This window comes from Rousettus aegyptiacus, unplaced genomic scaffold (assembly GCF_014176215.1).
Source record: "Rousettus aegyptiacus isolate mRouAeg1 unplaced genomic scaffold, mRouAeg1.p scaffold_m13_p_13, whole genome shotgun sequence".
NCBI classification, from domain to species: domain Eukaryota; kingdom Metazoa; phylum Chordata; class Mammalia; order Chiroptera; family Pteropodidae; genus Rousettus; species Rousettus aegyptiacus.
In genome coordinates, this window is record NW_023416288.1 from 32056312 (window position 1) to 32080337 (window position 24026).

Sequence of the window (24026 nt, forward strand, 5' to 3'; positions counted from 1 at the left end):
TCTTGTTCTTCTTTCATGGAAGAAATATTTTCCCTAAGGATATTAATGTCAAGTTTTCTTTTAACTACACAATTTGTATCTTCCAAGTTGCTTTTCTGTTTAATTTTTACTTTTGTGTTAGATACTATCCTACATAGTTTTAAGCTTGAGGACAGGGTTTACTGACTTTGAGCTTTGACATAGAATTATTTGGGCAGTACGGTGTCCATATCTTTATGTCTTTCTTCTTGCACAGGCCAGATCCCCAGGGTCCCTACTTGGAGAATAAAGACCTGACTGGTAAGCTCAGGGAACAGAGTGGGAAAAAAATCTTCAGTATGCATATGCATTGTTATGCACATAATCCCCCTTTTCAGTAGAGTCTGTACCTTCACCTGTGCCTCAGATTGCCAGCCTAGACACCCTGATTGCCACACCCTTTGTTCTCCTGTGTACACAGTCCTAATACACATGGTTTCAGCTGTCAGCCTGCTGAGCCTTTGGGCATCCCAAATTAGAGCAGGTGGCTCTCAGCTTTCACCTTGGCCAGTTTAGGGTTCAGCTTTCCTGGGTCTGCCACACAAATTGCCATCCTTCCACCTGCTTCTCTGCTTCCAAATGTTAAGAGCCTTTGATTCCTCTTCTACTTGCTCCATATTTATAAATTGTTGTCTTCAAGGAAATCCCTTTCTGTAGTTTCAGTGGATGTTTGAAAGGCTGGGAAAAAAATTGTTTAATCTACCACATTAACCTAGAAGTCCCCCAAATAAATCTATTGTTTAGAAACTTCAGAATACATAATACAGTATGTTCCCATGTAATGTGGAGAAAAAAAGATAAGACTATCCATTGGCTGAGAGATACATTAAAAAAACTTCTGGATGAGGATATTCTTACTTTTCACTTTGAGCCTTTCTATACTGGTTGGGTTTTTTTGTTTGTTTGTTTTGTACTTGTTTTGTTTTGTTTTAACCATAAGCACAAATAATTCATAAAGAATTTGTTTAAAATCACATTTTAAAGACCTAGCTTTAAAAAACTAAGTCATCTTAAGAAAAAGAGTGTGTCACAGGCCAGCACGAATCTCCCCGAACCATTACTGCTCTTGCTTGTCAATGGTATCAGACAGGGTTAGGACCAGTTTTGTAACGAGAAAGCACACGAGCTCTAAGCTTTACATTAAGAATCTTGAAAAATATTCTCCCCACTTAGGCCATTCTGTTTCAAGTATAGAAACAACCTAGGTCTTGACTTTCAATCCAGAAAAGGAGAAGCATTATAAAACAGAACAGGCCAGGCCACCTTGCCTCCTGCAATACTTCTGATCAGCCTTGCCCACTCTACTCGCCATGCCTTACTGTCCTCCTTCTCCTACTTCTCCCCTAGCTTGGGGCACACTGTCATTAAGCCTTCTCAGCTAACTGAAACCCTGAACATGTCTGTCTAAGTGATTCATATATCACATAGCCAATGCTGCTCCATGTCTGCTCTTATAGAGGCTTCATCCTTTCACTAGGCATTTATTTGTGGCAGAAGATCATAATGATTAACCCGTCCAGACTGACTTGATTCCATTACAGACTCTACTGCTGACTAGCAAACTGTTTAACCTCTCCATGCCTCAGCGTCCTCATTTATAAAACAAGGATGATAATAACATCTGCCTTGTAGGCTCCTGGGAAGACTAAGTGAACTGATACTTGTAAATGGTTATTAATCATACCTACCTTCTACCAGAGATGGTTCTGGGTCTTATGGATAGACAGAAGTCATCAAAACAGAGATACCTGACCCCATGGAACTTAGGACACAATTCTGTTTTTAAAAAACACATATACACACAAATAAGAAATAACAACACATGAAGAATAAAAGCATGGTAAAGGTTACAATAGGGACCTGTTTTTCAACAATTTCTTATAGCTCAGGCAAGAATTCAGTGGGTACACAACTACTTAGAATTGCATTTTAAAAGGTCCCATTTTATAAAAGTGTGAAAGACCACTAGAGTATCATAATTAAAAACAAAAAAATCAGCAGATTCCAATGTGCCTATGCCTTAGAGACAGTGGGAGCTGTGTAGGTTACTTCTTTCCCCAACAAAGCATAAATGTCTATTTGCTCTCCACAATAGTAAAAGAAGTGCTTTCATTGACAAAGCACTAAGTTCGAAGGTATTTCATGCCTTATCTCGGATAGCCCCTAGTTTCACAATGCCAACTTTCTGGTTGGTGGGGACACTCCCAGATGCCCCCAGGGAACATCTCAGAGACTTCCCGCCCCATCTCTGCCTCAGGCCAATAGTTCGTATGGCTTGTTGAACACATACTTGGTGAGGTGCCCTACACCACAGAAACCAACCATCTATCGGTCTTATATCCTATCTAGGTGTAGGTTATAGTTTAAAGCAATTTGTAATAATGATTTCGAATGGTACAACACCCCTGAGATGATCAACCAAAAGGTCTCAGAGAGTACCCTAATATGATACTTCCCACAGGTAAAGGAATTCGATGGACTAGAATAGCTATGGATTTCCATCTTCTTTTCCTAAGTTATCCAGGGTTCAGGTCTTAATGGAAACCATGATAGTCCAGGGTCTTCAGCTTGACTCTGTTCCTGGCTTTCACGGTCAAAGGGGTTTCCCCACGGTTCAGTAAAAGAGAGAGAGGAAGGGTGATTTACTAAGTACTTCCCTTCCCTATAATCACGAGGCCCCTTCTATTTCCTATCTGTGACATTCAGATTAGAAAGTATCTTTGAATACAGCCGAGATTGAATGTAGAACTTACCTGATGAAAAAGAGGGCACAAAAGACACACATGCTATACATGTGCCCAACTCTGTGTAAATACGTGAAAGACAGGCCTTGAGTGATTGGAACTAGAGGAGATAAGTGAAGGGGAGATTTAAAGGAGGACTTGAACATAACCTTTATTTATTCATTAACGACATTTTTATTGAAGACCTACTATGTGCTAGACACTGGAGGAACAACAGTGAGCAAAATCAGCCATATTGTCGGTTCTCATGGAACACACGACAGGGTGGGAAAGTCTGAAATTAATCAAGTAATTATACACACGAGTGTGTGAATTCAGACCGATATACATATGGGAGGAAATTGCCCTAGGAGTGCCTGTGACAAGAACTCGACAAAATGAAAGCAGTTAGGAAAGGTTTTCGTAGGAGAGTAAGCCTTGAGCTAAGATCTGAAGGGTAACTAGGAGTCGACGGAGCAAAAGAAGAAGAGAGAAAAGAGTGTTCCAGGAAAAAGAGTTGCATGTATAAAGCCCCTGTAGCAGGGAGGAGCTGACGTATCAGGGAACTTGAAGAGGGAGCACAGAGGAGGAAGGAATGGCATAAGACTGAAGAGCCAGACCTTGCAGGGTGCTCGAGGTCACATCATGTTGGACTTCCAACCTAACAGTCACAGGGAGTCACTGAAGGTTTTTAAACCAGGTAGTAGAGAGAAAACAGAACCATATTGTGAAAAGCTCAGTCTAAGACCAGATGGAAAGTGATGGTCTAGGTGAGAGATGATGGAAACTTGGACGAGGGTGGAAACAGACAGAAGTACATAAATCTGAAAATTATTGACAAGGGAAAATTGATAGAACTTCCTGAACACTACATATAGGTTTTTACTTGGAGCTTGAGGACAAAGCATTGGGAAGAACTAGGAGGAAGGAGAAGCAGGTAGGGCTGTGTGTCTTGGAGCTGAATGGGTAGGTCTATCTGGGGTCTGTCTTCTGAAGAACTGAGCTGCTTTATGGTAGGAGACAGCATTAGCGATGCCTCTCCCACTCTCTCACTCCCAGGAGACCATTGTTTCTGTGAGCAGGATGCTAGATGGACCAGGAGTCAGGAGACTCTGGATCAGTTTTGGACTTTGCTACTGAGTAGCTGTAAGGCTTTCGGCAAGTCAATCCACCTCTCCAGATTTCAGTTCCTCTTCCTTCCATATCAGAAGCTCCTGAAGTGCTTATTGGAATACACATTTATGAACATTTGTCTCCATTGGATTATGACAAAGCATAGATTGACAAGAGTTCCCTAAGGTCATAATTGGTAATAAGAGACAGAAGAACAAAGGCTCAGATCCAGGTCTGACTCATTTTAAAACTGTAAGAGATGAGTAATAGAGGAGAGAATGGAGAAGGTCCCAAACAGTGGTTCTATAGTTATCACCAGTGATATGGCATGATGTCATAGGGCCAGGTTTGGGGAAAAGCTGTAGCTGTCCCCCTGACTCCTGGTCAGACAGTGCTACAGCTAAGTTTCATTATTTCATCATTTCCTGTACTGATCCAGGGCAGGCACCACCGCACCCTCAATCAGAGACAAAGACAGAACTCTGACATTTCACAAAATAATCCTAAAAAGAAGCCTAAAATTTCCCCTTGAAACCGACTGCAAGAACCAAATCTACCCCAACTCTACCCTGAAGCTATTTCTCAAGTCAGATACCAATAAGATTTTTTAAAAAGAATTTCAGGATGCTGACTCTATAGAAATCACAAAGACATGTAATTAAACTTTTGAGAAATGAGACTGACATATAATTTATGAGGTGCTTTCAAGGCAGTCATGTGAAATTAAAAAGAGCTCTTTAAAAGCATCAGAATTCCAAGAAAAAAAATTATTTTGTTGGAACTGAATTTTAAAAAATTTTCCATATAATTAAACTCCAAAGTAGCTCTGAGTTTCTAGAGCACTTAGGGCTTTTGAAGGTCTTCATTGTTTCCTGATGGTTTTCACTGGGTTTGTGTTTTTCTAGCTGGTGTGGAATAAAGTCTAGTGCTTCATTTTGCCTTCCGTTCAGACCTCATACATGTTAAGCCTCTAGCGCAGCACCAGGTACACAATGATCGTACTGAAAGTAAGCATTTATTGAATAGTAAATACTTAACCCATATTATCTTATTTGATCTTCACAACAAATATGTATGGAGAAGCTGAGGCCCACGGTAAATGGCAGAGCTGGAGTTCTCACCCGGGTCTACATGGTTCCCAACACTCATGAACTGCCCCTCGCATCGCACAGCTACTTACCAAATGACTCATCTCCTTCTGTCCTGATTTTTCCTCTTTCTTCCAAATGTGTTCTCATGCTCTCTTAATCACTGGAATCATTATAAAGGCTGTTGGCTTTTTGTTTTTTGGGTTTTGGGTTTTTTTTTTTTTCATTTTGGTCACTTTATTAAGTGACATTATAGTTTGTTTCAACTACTAAACAGCACTTTGATGAAGCATAGATACTATTATTGTCATACTTGAATGTTTTCTTTTAAAAACACAACTCCATTCCTTATTCTTACAAAAATAGACTTAAAGGAAGAAGTGAAATTTTCTACGGTATTTAAGATACTCAGTACAGAACTGAAAAGTATTCTAACAAAAACAAAGGCAAGTATTCATGGCTGTATGATTTCAGCAGCTAAAGCTGAATGGTGGACTGAAACATTATCCAGGAAACATATACAATATCATAATACTAAGCAAAATGCTATATACCTGAAATAAACCAGGTTATAAAATGTAGAGAATTTAGCAGGCAAAACTGTATTATAAGCAACACGTTAAATCCTGTTTTAAAACCATTGTAACTCCTTTTAACATCTAAAACAAATATTAAAATGAGACTTTTAGTATCTTAGTGATATGATTTCATCTTTAAATATTTGTTAAAGCTTGATGCTATACTTAGAATATATATGCATATGTATTACATAATTCAAATGTCAAGTGGAAAGAGGGTATGCGACATGGTCCAAGTTTTATTTCAAACACTCTTATTTCCATTAATCCTTCTATGTGTTATTTTTTTTAAATCATAGTTTCATCCATGGTGAAAAAGGTTTAGAAGGTTGCCTAAAATGTTTATATCTATGTATTTGAGCAAGTAATTAGACTATTTTGAAAGTTCCCAGGTCCGATAAATCAAGTTAAAGTATTTCGGATTGTAGAAATACCAACTGAAAACAGCTGTCTGGAGTGTACTGTCTTCAAATATTTATCTCATAAATCTTGCCTTTTTCATTTTGCAAAGTAAACACACATCCCCCCCAATTAAATAAACTCGATTATATGGCTGGCATAATATCCAAATACATGGAATTTGCTAGTGATAACTCCCCATGGGAAGGAGGGGGGTAAATCTACCCAATCTCAAAAAATTAGTGCTATTGGATGTTTTACTATGAGTTCTTTCAAGATAAAAATAAAAAATCTCTTAATTATCCAAACAACTCCAGTTTCAGCTAATATTAAACTCATTCTAATCCAGTGATACCTAGAACAAATCCTCCACCCAGCTTTCTTATTTGGGGAATCTCTTAGCTATTTTCACTGCCCACTACAATACCACTTCAAAAATGGTTTTGCCATGTTGAATTGATTCCCACAATCTACCAAATTTTTTCTTTAAGAAACTCAAACAATCCAATTGTACATGAATAAAATTACAGACCTGAATTAAGAAAAAAAATGTAATTATTTTCTAGTAAAAGTTTATAAAAGGGTACTAGATAAATTAATTTTGATCAGAAAATTGCCTCACAGGTCTAAACTGAAAACAAAATCAAACACCGTAATGTAATTTATTTAGGAAAATATAGGGAAGTCAGGAGAAAAGAACATGATGTGAGAGAAAAGAAGAGCACAAATGATCCTTATCTTTTTTTCAATCGAACTCTTTTTTAAGAATTACAAAAGAATACATGCTCGTAAAACTAGTGAAAAAATACAAAAATATGTAAAACGTTAATAAGATGTCCCTCAGTTCTACCGATAATGGTCACATTCTTTCACATTGCAATGATCCTTATCTTTAAGAGGAATTCTTTCACAATATTGACAGTACTGGAAATTATTGAGTCCACTTCTCATGTTAACTTCAAGTCAGCATTTGATGATTCTGCCATTTTGATGTTGTTGATAAAATCATAGTGCTCTTTATAAAAGCTGTTATCTTGAGGGGAAAGTGTGACTTTCATATAAGTGGATGAGACTGTAAAGTGCTAGAACATTTTTAAGAAATCTTAAATGCACATACTAGCTGCTAAAGCAGTTTCATTGCTAGAGATAGAGTCAAAGGATATACTCACACAAATATGCTAGAAAACTAAAACTAAATCATGGTTACTACAGCATCGTTTGCATAGAAAATGACTGGAATGACCCAACTGTCCTTCAGTAGGAGATTGGCTAAATAGAGTAGATTACTTTTTATAGAATATTATGTAGCTCTTAAAAAAGAAAAAGGTAGATATGTGTATATGTGTAGAGATCTTCAAGAAATACTAAATTAAACAGAAGAAACAGAGCATTATATGTAGTATGTCCTCACCTATAATTAAACTAAATGAAATATATACACCTGTAACAGGTGTCAGTTTTGAAGTACTTCCCAGTGTATGTCTGTCCCCTTATCAGCTAGCTTAGTTGTCTCCCTGAACCCTGTACTTACTGTTTAGACTAAGGCATAGCACTGGAGTTGGGATGGAAGAGCATATGCCACAGGAGAAGTCCCTAGTGAACAGGAAGGAGATAGATGTAAAATAAAAGCCCAACGTCCAGTGTGCTGTGGGAAAAAGAGGGACAGAGAGAGAAGGCAGAGGGTCAGACATGTACATTACAAAAAAAAAAAAAAAAAAAAATCCTGCTTCCTAAGCCAAAACCCCCAAGGGTGAGTGTTAGGTTGAGGGAAAACTCAAAAGCAGGGAAATTCTTCCCCCTTTTCCATTTGACAAGCTGGGAGGATGCTGCCTCGGATGGTTCCCTGCATGTTGCATGTGATGAGGCAGGAAAGAGCCCTGACTTCAGTGGCCCAGACAGAGCCCTCTCAGCTGTCATGTGATGTGAGAACACATACGAGCCCCACTGTACCCTGGAAAGGGCCACAGGAGGTACTTGGTAGTGTTGTCTGGCCAGCTTACATGGGAGATCTCCCGGAAATCAATAGGGGGAAGAAAGAGTGAGGGACCCCCTTGATGAGAACTCCCAGGCCAGCCCCAGGGAAACCACAGATGGCCCACGTCAGCAGGGAGGACCATGCTGAGGGAGCACAGGCTTCACTTCCGCTAGCTTCAGGCGGTCAGGAGTAGCTATCAGCATGCTGACCAGGGGGACAAGGTGTGACCCACACTCCCACTATGAGTAAGTTCTTACATGAACTCCCCAGGCATCATCTTGGGCAGGAAAAGATAGGGGAGAAGGGTGCTAAAGGACCCAGCGATCACTTCCTTGAAAGGAACTGTGTCATAGTGAAAGGAGGCTGTTTAAAGCAGAAGACATTGCTGCCCAATGGGGAAGGACTGATGAGGAAAAAAGACAACCCACCAGTCAGAGTAAAACAGAGTTGCTACATTTCGTACATCCAAGTTTAGGGAGTAAATTAATCTACTACCCGCTACACAAAAGATATTACATATTGCACAAAACTTTCAAAACTCAGAGGAGGTAACCTTTAGGGAGTAGGTTAAGGGTCAGTGTGTGTGCAGGGAAGGAAACTTTATTACTTTTATAATAAAAAAATTTAAACCATTTTAAATAGTCAGCTATCACCAGAAAACGCCCACTTCTTATCTATACTATACTTACTAAAAAAAACAATCATTTCTTCTCTTTTACTGATCATTGATGAGCTCTCCAGTCCCATATCCAAACCAATAGGGACCCAAACTCTTTAAGAGTAATCACATTTAAATCCCATTGAAACAGAAGTAGCAGATTAAATCTTGCATTACGCACATCAGAAACAATTCCCTAAATTAGAGGTTTACGATTATAAAATAGTCATCTATTCAATCATGCATTCATTCAATAAGTATTTTTTGAGAGTGTAGTATGTACCGGACACTTTTATAGAGACTAGACTTCTGTGGTAAATAAAAAAAAGAAGTCTTTGCCTTCCAGAACCTCGATTCTAGTGGGAAAGGTGGACAATGAACATGTATGCAAATAGATAAATAGTGTATCTCAGCTAGTGCTAAATATTACGAAACAAATAAATCAGGGATGAGCTATCATCCATGAAGAGACATGGAGGAAACTTAAATGCCTGTTACTAAGTAAAAGAAGCCGATCTGAAAAGGCGATATACTATGTGATTACGGTAACATGACACTATGAAAAGATGGAACTATGGAAACAGTAAAATGACCACCAGTTGCCAGAGTCTGGGGCAGGAAGGGATGAATGGGCAGAGTGCAGAGGATTTTTAGGGCAGCGAAACTCCTGTGTATTCTGCAATGATGGGCACATGTCCTTATACATTTGTCAAAAACTGCAGAATGTTCAACACCAAGAGTAAAACCCTAATGCAAACTATGGACTCAGGGTAACAATGTGTCAGTGTAGGTTCATTGATCGTAGCAGATCTATTACTCTGATGCTGGATTTTGGTAATGGGGGAGGCTATGCATGGGGGGAGGGGCGGGGAGTGGTAATACGGGAAATGTCTGCCTTGCACTCAATTTTGCTGTAAACCCAAAACCACTCTAAAAACTGAAATCTATTTTTTATTTTTAGTTAAAAAAAAATCAGAGTAAGGAAAAAACATAAATAGTAGTAGAAATTATTTTGAACTGAATTCTCACTGGACTCAGCAAATAATCTTCATTTAAAAGTGTCTTTAGAAGGTAAAATTATTCCATTTCCAGTATTTTGTCTTTTAATGTTTTTTTTTTTTTAACAACATAAAATAGAAACAAAAGAAATGCAGGCATAAGAGTCCTGTAGAAGATTAACAAATAGTACAAATTATGACAAGGTTAGATGTGGTGCTTAATTTTATATATCAACTTGATGGGCCATGGGGTGTTCGGATTGTCAAATATTATTCTGGGTGTGTCTGCGAAGGTGTTTCTGGATGAGAGAGTAGCATTTGAATTGGTAGACTGAGTAAAGCAGATAGTCCTCCCTAACGTGGGTGGGCCTCATCTAATCATCTACTGGAGACTTGAATAATACAAACAGACCAGCTGTGTGTGTGTGTGTGTGTGTGTGTGTGCACGCGCGTGCGCGCATGCATGTGCATGTTCCCCTCCCTCTCTCCTCCCTCCCTGAAAGCTTGAGCTGGAACATTGATCTTCTGCCCTCCGACTGGAACTTATGCCATCCTGGTTCTCGAGCCTTCAGACTCAGTCAGACTGACACTACATCACCAGCTTTCCTGGGTGTCCAGCTTGCTGACTGCAGATTTTGAAATTTCTTAGCCTCCATAGTCATGTGAGCCAATTTCTTATTTTATATATATATATCTACCTACATTTAAATATACTCATCCTATTGATTCTGTTTCTTTGGAGAACCCCAATACAGTAGGGTATTTACCTTAAGTTCTATTAGAGTTCTGAGTCAAAAGTGCTAACTTTGTGGTCTACTCAAAATTACAGTAAGGTGAGTATTCTTATAATGAGTGTTATTTTACAGGATAAAGAAAGGGGGACTCAGAGGTCCAGTGATGGGGTGCGGATGTGGCAGAGCTGGTGCTCAAACTCAATTTCAAACCCTAATTCTACAGCACTCTGTAGTCACACAAGTTGATTGAAAATAGGGGTTTTATTCAAATTCAAATATATTAAGTGAGAACAGAGGAATGCTCTGATAGTGACCCAAATATCTTTTGGTGTGTCTGAGGACTGGTTTTTCTTGCCTTATCTGGTTTAAATCCAAGCCTGGGAGAATCTTGGGCCATAAAGTTCTGCTTAACTTCACAACACTGGCTTCCACAACACAAGGGAGGTCTCCTGGCAGATGCACCCCTCAACATGCTAGGCATCATGTCCTAAAGAAGTTGTTAGGGTTCTTACGATTCTAAGATTGAATTCATTTCCCATAGGTGAACTGTTTATTGTCCTGAATCAGATCTGAGAATCAACTTCTAGTATCTTTCCTAAAATCATGAGTTTGGGGATCTGACGGCCTTGGGTTTGAATCTGGCTTTGCTACCTCCTGGATGTGTGATTATTGGTGAATTAATTGACCTTGCTGAACTTCAGTGTCCCATCTATAAAATGTAGATTATTGATTTGCACAAATGGATTTGTTTAACAGAGATTTGTTGGCTATTTGCTATGTGCCAGACACTGTACCAGATGCCAGAGAAATGAAGATGAATAAGATAAAGTCCTCTACTTTCCAGAAGTGCCCATGCTAGTAGGGGAGACACACATAAGCCATCATTCTAATACTACATAATAATTCCAGTAGACATATAGAGAGTAGTGGCATCTTGCCCGAAGTAGAGGCTTCTAGCACTCACCTGTGTCTAATTCTCCTTTCCTTCCAGCCTTATGAGTGGGTTGAGAATCTGCCCCCTCGCAGTTGGGTAGGGCTGTGTGACAGGGCTGTCCGGTGGGCCGAGAGTAAATATAACGTGGCCACCACTGGGCTAATACATTTAACTGCCAGCATGATACCCTCAGGATTCTCCTGCAATATCAAGGAGAGAAGTGAAGAGTTCTGGACGGTACAATTATAGAATGGTGAAGCCTCCATTGGCTCCTTCAGACTGGTCGCTGAGGGAAGCTTCCCAAGAGAACGGCCCAGACATGAAGCAGACTTTGATTGACCAAACAATAAACTCGTGTTAAGCCACCAAGATCTGTGAATTGAAAGGGATGACAGCATGACCTAGCCTCACTAATTCGTAAACCAACCTGCAAAGAGCGTTTCGAAAGAGCCAGAGATTGAGTGCTAACTGATGCATGAGAGAAGAGCCAGGGAAGAGGTGGGGAAGAGCCAACAGAACAGAGGGAGAGGCAGAGCAAAGGCCTAGAGGTACAGAGGCCTGGTGAGGTGGGTGACTCCAGATAGGGCGTGTGTGCTGGAATGCAAAGCCCACGGGAGAGGCAGGAGAGAGACTGAAGGGTACACAAGACCTTTGGGGCATGTGAGCAGCTTGGTCTTAATCCTGGAGGAGATGGGAACCATGCAGGGCTTCTATGCAAAGAAGCGACACGCTCATCTGTGGTTATGTAGAGGGGGGTTTGGGGCAGGACGGCAGGCAGGAGACCAAGATGAAACTAAACAACTTATGGAAAGTACCTACTGTAGTACCTGGCAGTCAGAGCTCATCACTTCCCTTTTCCCTTCCCCTGCTCATATATTAATGTAGTTTTAGAAATCAACCAACCCTGTAGCTCGGCAATCTCACTTTTAGGACTCTTTAGAAATAAATGCTTCATTATATAAGAAAGTAGGTACGGGGATGTCTCCTGCAGCCCTGCCTATAGAGATAGAAAGCTGAAAACAACCCGGATCTTCACCAAGAGGAAAGTGGTCAAATAAATCATGGAACGTGCCCTATCACATAGTATGAAAAAGAATAAAAGCCGTGTTAACTGACCTGGATGGGGTATTCACGACATAAAGTGAGAAAAACAAGTTACAGGGAAATATGCATTGTATAATTTCATTACTTTAAAAAACAAATAAATCACCTAACCCCGGACGTGTAATTGGGGCGCCTGTTTGTATCCATTCACGTGAGCATGTGGCAGGGGGCGGAAGGTGACGTGGCTGTCAACAGTGACCACCTCAAGGAGCTGGTGGTCATGCCATGATTCCCGTCAGTATGTATTACTCTTACAATCATTTTTAAATTAATAGAGAAATGAATAACACTGTCCTAGAAAACTGGAATCGGTAATGCTCTTTGGTAGCGATTGTCATCAATTGCAAAGGCATAAAAACCAATCTTTCAGCCAGAAGGTTCCTCTTCTGATTGAAGTTTCCTCTTCCCGCTGGAATGTAATTGTTTTTAAAGCAAGGCCCTACCTTGAGTTCTCTGTGATTACTAATGCCAATGGATTGGACCCAGACTCTTAGGGGATTTAAACGGATCCAGGCCTTCAGCGCTAATTACCCCATGATAGGAAGCCCTGTTCACTTTTAGGAAATGAATAGGCCTTCCCATCAGGATAAGCAAATTACTTTAGGCTGTGGGGAAAAGGCGACTGATCTTTCACAAATATTTATTGTTCTTAAAAGACCTAGAACATGCAAATCAAGCTGCATCATTGGGAGTTCTTTGAGGGCTCGGGCAAAGGCCTATAGTAGGTGCTGATGAGTTGAATTTAACTTACTTAAAGAAATCCACAAAAAGATAAAAACTAAAATATAAATAAAGAAATGCACGAACCTCAGTTATAGAATGTCTGTTCTCATTTGCCAGACATGGCCAATCGAGTGCTAGGGAGAAAACACCACAACCTTAGGAGATAGCGGCAGGGGGAATTTAAGGTGTCTGTACGATCTAAGTAGAAGTGGCCACCAATCATTGGAAATGTCTAGACCAAGTCCAGAATGCAGGGGAGAGACTGGAGCCACAACGGAAACCTGGGAGTCACTTGTATAGAAGAGAAAAGCTGAATAAAGCCTGACGAGGACGAGCCGAACACAAAAGGCACAGAGAAAGGAGTGTCTGGGACAGTTTGGTGTGCTCATGAGGTGTGCGGCTCAGATGGCTGATTAAGGGCCGGGTGTCCCTGGGTTCCAGAGTTGGCTCCACCCTTTGTCCAGCCGGGTGCTCTTGGTTTGCTACTAACTTTTTTAGTTCTCAGTTTTCTCATCTGAAAAATACAGTTGATAACCATAGCTCTATCAGAAAATGGCGGTGAGGGCTAACTGAGATGATATACGCAAAGTACTCAGAACGGCTGGTGCCCAGCACGCCCGCCCAAGTGTTGGCAATCTCGGGGACCAGCGAGGACAGTGGGCAGAAAAGCGACCTCCAGGAGGGACGAGTGAGGAACAGCGGGGGGGGGAGGAGGCCCTGAGGACAAGCAGGAAGGCATGGTCAGGAGCTTCAGATGCGCCGGCAGGTAAAGTAAGACCGGGACTGAAATGCTTCCATCGGATTTAGTGACAAGGAAGTCCGCAGGGCTGGGCCGAAGCTGTTCGGGGTGGAAGCAGATGAGACTGTTCCCGAAACAAAACAGGCAGCATTACTAGCATTCCGACAGGTCCAGAAAACGAGGGGCATCTTAAAAAAAGGTTAGAAGAGGTAAAAGTAAATTTTTATTTAATTAATTTCTTTCTGAGTGTCAAAGTAATACATGATCAATGCAGAAAACCTGGAAAACAAAGAAAAGTACAAAGGGAGAAAAAGTACCACTATCTCACCTTCCAGAGACCTTCGTTTTTTCCTGTGTACCTGCACTCACATCAAGGCGTGGACACAAACAGTTTATCTTGTTAGGTGACAAGCGTAGTCTGTATTTGCTCAAAACTTTGGAAACCTGTAATTTAAAGATAAGGTGAAGAAAACTTAGAATATTCTTATGATATCAGAGTAGACTAAGCCTTTTGAAATGTGTCACAAAATCCAGAGCCATAAAACAAAGAATATAAAGTCTGCTCCATATAAATCTAAACTTTCTGCATGGCAAACGAACGAACGAAAACAACACAACAACAACAAAACCCACAATAAACTAATAAAAAGATAGATGATAAACTAAAAATACATGTGAAAAGCTAAAGTTTATCTTTTAAAGTATATCAAAAGCTCTTTCAAATCTATATGAAAAGGATCAATAATCAACAGAAAATCAGGTAAAGGACATGAGCAGAATTTGCCAAAAATGAAATAAAACGGCTTTCAAATATCTAGCCAGATATGTCTTACTGATATTAAGAGAAAGGCAAATGAAAACTACACTGAGATATGTCTTTCCCTCATCCGTCTGGCAAAGACCAAGACTGAGAGTATCACATGCTAGTGACTATATGAACACCTTGCCAGGGTAATTAAGTATTAACTTGGTACAACCTCTATCTGTCTCTATCAAAATTGCCCATATCTTTTGAGTACGTAACTTCATTTCTAGGAAACTATCCCGCTGATATACTCACATGTGTGAAATCACACATGGACAAAATTATTCACTGTAGTGTTATCTGTAATTACAAAAGATTGGAAACAACCTAAAATTCCATCAGCGCGGGATGGTTAAATAAATGGAATACAAGGGCTAAGAGGAAGGAGGCAGCCCTGTATCTCCCGAAGAGGAATGATTGCTAAAACACGTTCGATAATGATGGCAAGGTACACAACAGCGTAATTACTGCAGTACCACTTATGTAGAAGGAAAAAAGTAAATCATGGGCAACATGAATAGTTTGCTTATCAATGCATGGAGTATTTCTAGAAGAAATCACAAGAAAAAAGCAGTAGCAGTATTTCCCCCAGAGAGCTAAACATGTTGGCTCAGTAAGGATGGAAGTGACTTCTTTTCACTGAGTATCCTTTGGTACCTCTTGAATTTCATGCCATGGGTATGTGCTACGTATGCTAAGTTTTTTAAAAAATGTATTTTTGTCTTTTTTTGTGTGTGGCTATTTCTGTATTTTTAGCTGTCTTTCTACTTCCTACTACGTCTACATCGACCCTTTTCTATTTCCCTTCTCTTCTCTTTTTTTCCCTTGGCCTGCATCTATCTAAGATAACTAAAAAGAAAAACAGCATCTGCTGATAACTTAGTACATAAAATATACCAATAACTGTGCTGGATGGGTGTGACTGTGTTTGATTCTCACAACCACCCCCAAAGGGAAGTTTTCTTTGCCACAGGTTACAAATGAGGAAACTCAGGCAGTGGGGATTGAAGCGCCCAGCCCAAGTCATATGAGTAGTAAATGATGGGGCCGGGATTTAAACCTCGTCTGTCTCTGAAATCCGTTTCTTTTAGTAAACTGTACTGCCTGCAAAATGGGATAAATATATATACATCTATATATTTTTAATTGTTGAATAAAGTATTACAGCCTGTTAACTAATTTGAAAATAAAGCGAGCTTAATGTTTTATGACTTTTTTAAAGCATACATACAAAAAAAAATTATTAACTAAACTACATTTTAATTCTTAACTCTTGGTGATTATTTTCAACAAATCAACTGAAAGGAGCCTCCAGCTTTCATTCATTCATCAGCCAGGAGCTTCCACCAAATGCTCAAAACTGTGCTAGTCATTGACACTGTTTTTTGGGCTCCTACTATGTGCCCAGAAAGGGTGCTAAGCACTTATATAGGTTCCAATAATGGTATGATGTAAGGTACAATTGCTATCTCCCATTCTACAAAAGAGAAATATGAATGTTCAACAACTTCCCAGTGGACCGCCGCTTGCAGGCTACAGGACGGGGATTTGAACCCAGGCAGTCTGGCTCCAGAGCCCGTGCCATGACAACACTGCCTGGAAACTGGTTAGTACAGCACGTGATGCGGCAGGAGAGCCGGGAGGGAGCCCTCACTGTTCCTGGAAATGGGTCAGCGGAGCCTTCCCAGAAGCCAGAGGCATGGTCTGAGCCGTGATGGAAGCCCAGAGCAGAAAGACGTCAAGGCATCCACAGGATGTCATTCTATTACGCACTGAAAAGACTTGCATTCTTTAAAGAGGGAAAAAAAAATTGTAGCATAGAGCCTCACGTGATCTGCCTGGAAGCTGTGCCATGTAATGGAACCAAGTTTCTGGAAGGGAGTTTTATATTTTACTCAATATTCTGAAGTTTGGCTATGACACAGTCAAGTATCAATCTGGTTCCTGTCATCAGACGGGTACCGTTAGCAGGAGGCAGGGGTTGGATTTAATGACATTGTTTTCCTAATGAGATGTCCTAGAAATGCGCAACAGAACTGTAGCGGAGATGAATCAGAAAAAGGACGCAGTACAATACGATGCCATGCCAATAATAACAGTAGAAGTGATTCCTCGCGATTCTGGTACAGTTGAGAGCTAAACTTATGACCTAAAAGGCCATCCTTTGGAAACGCTAAGAATGCTTCAGGGATTATTCTGACCACTAAGGGCCTCAAAAACTGGACCTGATTCATCAACTCTGATTAGGATGGGACAGTGATGAAGCAGAAATTCCTCAGCTTGTGGGCTGCTGCCTTGCTGCGTCTAACTCTCTCACTGTGAGCAGTCTTCTTTCTATCCCTGACATGGCTCAAGAGCTGGGCCCAGCCTCTGCTCTATTCACCACAGCACGAGCCAGTACCTGGCTGGGAAAACCCAAGGCCATCTAATTCTTTAGAACACAAATTCTGCCCTGTGCACAGCCTGACTCCTAAACTCAGCTGATAGCCTGTGCCTACTTGTTTATACAAATAGTAGCCTTCATTTTCAGATATAGGAGCAGCGTGCTTTGACTTCAGCAAATTCTTTCCTTAAATAGCTTTATGGGCTGGGGAAAAAAAACTTCATGGCCAATTACCTTACAATTATTTATAAGATCAAATAATGCCTTTAATACATGCTTTTCCTACACACCCTACATAGTACCCATATAATAACCAATCTCCAGACTGCATCGATTTTTGCCTTCAAAATATCCCATTCTCTGTTCCCTTGGGTCCACTGGTGTGCAGGAAGATAACAATTAGCTTTCTGGGGGCTCTGGTTAGTGGCGTTTGCCAATTTCCACAGTGTGAACACTCTCACCTAGTCTAATACAAAGCTACTAACAGGAATCACTGAATGAGGAGTTGGGAAGAGATAAGTTTAGTCTGGTTTCTCGAGCCTGCACCAGCCACCCCGTCTCACCTCTGCCTGGGCTCCATCCTTGTCTTATGCTGAGATGGTTGCTCCACAGCCTCCAAGCCCACCTCTTCTCCCATGCCCGAGGGCCTTCTTCCTCCTCACTTGGGTTAATCCCTTCATCATGTCACTGCCCTACACTTAATCTATCCACCACATTTTACCTTTCCTCCCAAATCCCAGCAAACCTCTTCACGATTCTGGGAGCCTGCGTGATCTTAATTAAGTCAGTGAAACTCTGAACTTGAGTTTCTTCATCCATAAAGTGATGCTAATTAATAACAGCCACTTCCATAGAGTGGGATTTAAATTAATGAATCTGTGTAAAGCATCTTAGCCCAGCCCCTGGCATTCAAAAACTGCCTGAATGATCCAACATGTCGATCCCTGAAGGAAAACCATACTATGGTTATGGAAGGGCGAGGAGACCTCCTAGACATCACCCTGTACATCCAAACTCTCCCAGATAGGTGCTTGTGGTTGTATTTTTAAGGAGATCAGCGATGGGGGATGGGGGGGGGAATCTGAAATATCCAGTATTTAGCCCATTCCAGCATCTCAGAGTCCTGAAGAGAGACCTGAGCTGTCTACCTCTTGCCCCAACACTTCCCCTGACCATCCTCAAAGGAGGGTGTCTGCTTGGTGCTGGGTCTGACTTCGGTACCCAGAGGAAACGCAGTTTCCTCGCACAAGCCACACAATCATGACAGATGACAGGTGAACTGAGCGGAGCATAATCGGAACGCTGAAGATGAAAAACACAGAAATGTTGTAAGATCACAAATTCCCTATCAAGGAGTTTTTGTTTGTTTGTTTGTTTGTTTGTTGCTTTGTAGAACAGGCCCTGGTAAGGAGTCTCAAAGTATTAGAGAAAATGAGCCACACAAGATGAGGAGAAATGACCCGTGACAACTCCCCACGCGCCCCGACACCGAAGGGCAGTGACGCCCACAGCCGGTGCTTGGCTATATTGTCACCATAGCCAGCCGAAAGGCAAACTCTAGTCGAACTGCAAATTTCACTTTCACGATGCCAAACGATCAGCACGACTTACTGATTTAGAGATTACACTACTTCGCGAACAACTAAGTTAAACCCCCTGGAAAACCCAGTGATTGTGTTAAAGGCACATTACCCCTCTTAAGATATGAACTCTTTCTCTGTGCCTGTGACATGAACAGTGTACGTATGTAGCAGTCACTTGTAACCCCCTAAGATATTTCCCCTCTCAGTACCCAGTGGTGTATCTGTAGTCATTATTTGTGTCACCTCTACTCAGAGAATTACCCAGCCTGTTATGTGTACAAAGCAATATTTTAAAAGCAGGTTATAAAACACCATGTATGGAATTTTTCTATTTCTCATACATTTATATATGTATTGCTACATTAAAAAAAAATTACAAGAATGTTTACAACATGTTAACAAAGATTACAGCTGGGTGATAAGATTATTTTGCTAATTTTTCTCCCTTTTTGCCTATCTCTATTTTCTCAATGTTCTACATTGAACATGTTTTACTTGTAATTCTTTTTTAAGTTAAAAACAACTAGAGTTTTGAATAATACTGATCTTTTCCTGCTTGTATGGTAATTAAGAAATCTGCTACCTTCTTGCATTGTATGTCTGGGCTTCAGCATCTTCCAAATCTGCAAAATGAGTTTCATCTGCCTGAGGCCACCAGGATCCTGGGCATGTCAATGAGGGCTACGCCCCAACCAGCCACTACAGGCCTTTGGGTGTGAACTAGAAAACAGCAACAGACTTTTGGGCTTCTAGGAACTATTTCTCAATTTGGTGTCTCCTACTCATATCATTCCGTTAAGCAGGGCTAAGGAAGAACCGCGGCCTTGCAGAATGCTGGAGCTAGGAGGGAATTCAGACAGTATCTCTCTTCTGGAGCCTGAGATGAGAGAGCACTTCGCCCCAGACCCTCCAGCCGTTCATCATCCCAACGTGTGTATCTGCCAACAGCGACACTCGCAAAACACAAGAAATCAAAGAGTCTACGATACAGTTAAAGAACAAGCCTAGTTTGGAAAAACTTTGTATTTGGCCAAAAGGTTTTGATGGTAGCAAAGTAGTCCAACTTTCTTCTGAATCCCACAATCTAAGACAAGTCTAGAGGGGTCTTTACAAGCCTGGCCAACAGAGTAGCCACACAATAGCAGATGGAAAAAGCCCAGAACCCAAATCTCTTCTCACACCTGACCTGCCCCAGACTACATACCTGGTGTTTTCAATAGCTTTGCTGGGGCCATGGTTAATGAACTTCCCATGCGAAAGGATTATGTATTACAGCTCTTGTCGACTGTCCCAGGAGCATGAGCACATCTGAGGCAAAACGCGGCAACTGCTCAGGCACCAAGGCCCAAACGAACCTTTAGGAATGTGGCCTTTCCTTTTCCAAGATCCTCCCGGGGAAAGTATGCCAAAAGACAATGTCAAATGCCAGACGTGAGGAAACTCATCACTTGCCAAGCTGACTAGTTGTAGCAGGTGCTCATTCCCTGTCACCACCTCTCCCTCACAGAAAAGTAGGACATAAAAAACATGGCCTCTGGGATGGGGGATACAGGGCCAGCATGCCACAGAGCCCTCAGGGCACACAATACTGTTGCTCAGACACAGACCATGTGGAGATCCCAGAGCATTGGAGGAGCCACAGGCCTGGCAGACCAAAGTCACGGCAGACTAGCAGCTGAGCTTCCCAGGTACAGAAAACCCACTGGAGCCTTCACCATGGTCTGTAGGTCAAGGATGCCGCTCTGTGCCTCACATGCCCACACCCACACACAGGTACACAGCACTCAACAGCTTGAAGCAATTATAACTGTGATTCTTTGACCTGCTTACCTGGATCTGAATTCTTCTGTAATATTTTTAACCCATCCAGATGGACCCTTCTTTAGGAACGACAAGCCCCAGGATCTCAGAACTAAGGAGCGCTCAGCGTGTCCAAAGCACAGCAAGGGATTTGTTCCACCATGAAGACTAGGGAGAGCATCCCCACCTTCGTGAATTCAGCTTCCTAAGGAGAATACAAAGACAAAGACACTCTCTTTTTTTAGCTATAAGTAGGTACCCAAAAGGGCACGGAAGAGAGGTGAAATATGTCATAGCGAGGCCAACAGAATCCCCTGGTCTTACCATTACATGTGATGCTTTCAAATGCATTCTTAGTACCTTAATTTTGAGGAAAAGAAGTAGAAGGAACCAGTCAATGTGTTTGCATGGTTAGTTTCTGCCTATGACACTGAACTTGAGAGAGTTGCGACCTTTGGAGAAACCAAAGATGGTTCAAATGATTGTGAGAATAAATTAACTTAGTGCTCTTTGCTGACAAGTTGAAGTTTCCTAATGGTAAAGCAGAACCAGCAGCCACCAACCCAGAAGGTCTATCCCACAGATGGAGAAGAGATAAAGCACTGAAACTCAGCCTGAGGGACCTCCCTGGCCCTGGGGCGCAGGGCCGATTCACTGCTTCAGGGTCAGCAAAGCAAGTTCTCCTCACCAAGCAGGGTCGGAGCAGCTGTTTTATTAACATCTGGAGATCCGAGCATTCTCTTCCAAGCCCGGAGATCAGAGAAAAGGGGCCATGGAGAGGGGCGCAGTTCCCAAGGCAGGGGGAGTCTACGTTGTTGCCCCAGGAGAGGCCACTTCCCTCCCAAGATGTCTGGGATTTTCCACTGCAGCAGGGGAAGGTAACTGAACACATAGCAAAACAGCGAGGGCACAGCAGACCTCCCTGCGCTGCTCTGAATCAGAAATCCGGCAGGACAGAGACGCCACTTCGCTGGCCTTGGGGGAGCTAGGCCCAGCCCCGGGACACCTGCGACCTCGGAAAAGCTGAAGCCAGACCAAGAAGTCATCAAGGGCTACAACGGGACTTCGGAGCTGAGGTTTTGAGGGCCGGGACTGAGGCTGGGCCCAGCTGGGAACTTTCCAGAGCTTTGGTCCCTGGGCTTTTGCCTTCCAAGTAGACATACCTCGTGCCCCTAATATTCTCTCTCCAAGTTATAGTACCGCTTTTCCCAAAACAGAGACATTTCGCAGAGCCTTACGAGGCCTGGTATCTGCTTATAGAGAGAGACTTGGTCCCGGAAGGAGCCATTAAATAACCCACTGTTTTAAGTTTGCAAACTTCTTAAGTCTTAATGACAAGTGAAACCACATTCTGACAGCAACCACAAGTTCCCTAGTACCAGTAACTTCCCTTTTTTTTTTCCCTTGGGATACTCCCTCCTGCTAAATCACAGGCCCACCAACCCGCAATGACCCCGAAGAAAGACAGAGAGCATGACATGTTTTGACCTGGGAGATGTGGGGAACATGTCTTCTCCTGAGAGCTTAAGACCAAATGAAAGTTGCTTTTCCCCTTCACCTCAAATGCGCTGATGGATGCTCTGAACTGGACCCCAGCACCAAGTAGGAAAGCAGCCAGGGGCAGTAACTCTGAGGGCACGGGCAGGACCACCGAGCCCTAGATAGAGAGGTAAAGGAAGCAACACTACCTTGCTCTCCCTTATTCCACTCCACACCTTCCCATTTGCTCTGTCCCTTTTGGTCTCAGCTGGCAGTCACTTCGAATCTAGCCATTGAGGGTATCGGCCCGTAAATGCTGACAGCATGGTCTTTCTTGCTCATTTGTTCATATGAAAACATGAGAGACGAGCTCTCCAAGTGGAAAACCTGTTGACACCCAAAGGGAGGAACTCTCGTGATGGAGCTACCGACGTTGCATTAAGACTTTGGAGCAAAGGAGACTCCATTCTTCTCGCAAGCAAACGCCAGCCCAAGGCATCAATGCGGACAAAGACCTAGATGCTGGCGAATCACAAGGTGGCAGACAGCGTCCCCGACCCCCCATGCATCCCACACACACACACACGCCCTGCCCTTTTCTGGCTGCCAGAAGCACAAGACCTGGGATTAGGTTAGGCCACCTGGCCTTCAAGTACCACTTTCGAGATTTTGAATAATGATGATGATCATGGACAGGGAAGGCTGTAGGTTTCTGTCATAAAAACACTTTGCAGAAAGCCTTGGAAATGGTGTAGGAACAAGACACAAACTGGGCTCATTATTTAAATTGAGAGACCACGTTTGCGATCTTAACGTTCTCAAAAAAAAAAAAAAATGGGAATCACTTTTTTTCCCATGTTTGCCACAAAGTATTTTCTACAAAACATAGAATTTCATTTCTTCTGAGGAAAAATGGCTGGGAGACTAGCCGACCACTGGCACGTGGTCCGATTCATTCGTAGTTCCGTCACAGGCAAGAAACCACGGGGACCGACAGAACCCAGCTGGAGGCACTTGCCCGGGCAGAGACCCAGAGCCAAGAAACGTTACGAGGAGCAAGTATTCACTGCGGGATTACTAGGCACCAGACACTTTTCACACTTTGCCTCATTCAATCTGCACAACAGTGATATGGGAAGAATTGTTATCATCCCGGTTTTATAGACGAGCAAAACAGGGCATAGGTCCTTGGAGTAACTTAGCCGGAGTCACACAGCAAGAGGCAGAGCTGGGCTTTCAACCCAGGCCGTGTGATTCAAGAGCCTGCGCTCTACCTAACATGCCCGCACAGGGAGAACTTCCGGGGTGACATCGAGACAATGGGAAATTATAGTGTGGGTATATTTGTGCATGAGTGTGAATGTGTGTGTGTGTGTGTGTGTGTGTGTGTGTGTGTGTGTGTAAACCGATAATGAAAATACAGCGGAGTATACGTGGGTAGCCAAGAAAGCCTAACCCAGATTGAGGTAACAGAGGATTTAGTCGAAAATGCTGTGGATCAGGTGCTACCTTTGGGGATAGAAGCTGGAGAGGAAGGAGACTCTCTGTTCCCTGTACGTTTCAACGTCCTGTTTGAACATTTTATCATGTACATGTACTTCCTATTTTCAAAACTTTTCATCGAAAAGAAAAATCTACATGCTACCGTCGAGTCACTAAGTATTTGAATTTACTGAGTCATATTCTCTAAAAAACAGGTACGTGAAGAAAAGCAATCCCATACCACAGAGGTCCATCACATGCACTGCAGGCAAGCCACGGCAGGTGGCTTCATTTGGTGCAAGGGACAGGACTCGACCGGGGGTGTCTGAGTTGCTCAAGACCCAAGGGCAGTAAAAAACGAAACCATTCAACCATCCTCTCCTATTTTCATTTTCGAACCACCCCCCACCCCCACCCCCTTGCTGGCTGTCACCACGGCAGGACCTGCCTCTGCTTAGAGAGTAAGTGAAAGAATGGATGACCTCACTTTCTCCAACAGGTGGGTCCTAAAGTGTTGTCCGCAAAACAAAACTTGAGTAAATCAATTCATAGTTTAAATACCCTAGCAGAAGTCCTTGTTTTAGCAATCTTGACGAGATCCTCTTTACAAAGCAAAGAAGCCAATTTCAGGATAATGCTGTGTTTTGTAAATAATTTTTTTTCTTTTTTTCTTTTCTTTTTCTTTTTTTTTTTTCTTTTTTTTTTTTTTT

At 42.1% G+C, this 24026-nt stretch overlaps 1 long non-coding RNA gene across 1 annotated transcript; it reads right to left on the reverse strand.

The window, feature by feature from the left end:
• Window positions 1–58: 58 nt before the first annotated feature.
• On the reverse strand, window positions 59–24026 carry LOC107518121. Its single transcript, XR_001598743.2, has 4 exons — window positions 20386–24026; window positions 14113–14228; window positions 11249–11418; window positions 59–7564 (listed from the first exon to the last, which is right to left on the reverse strand). It is a non-coding gene; the product is annotated as an uncharacterized LOC107518121 (long non-coding RNA).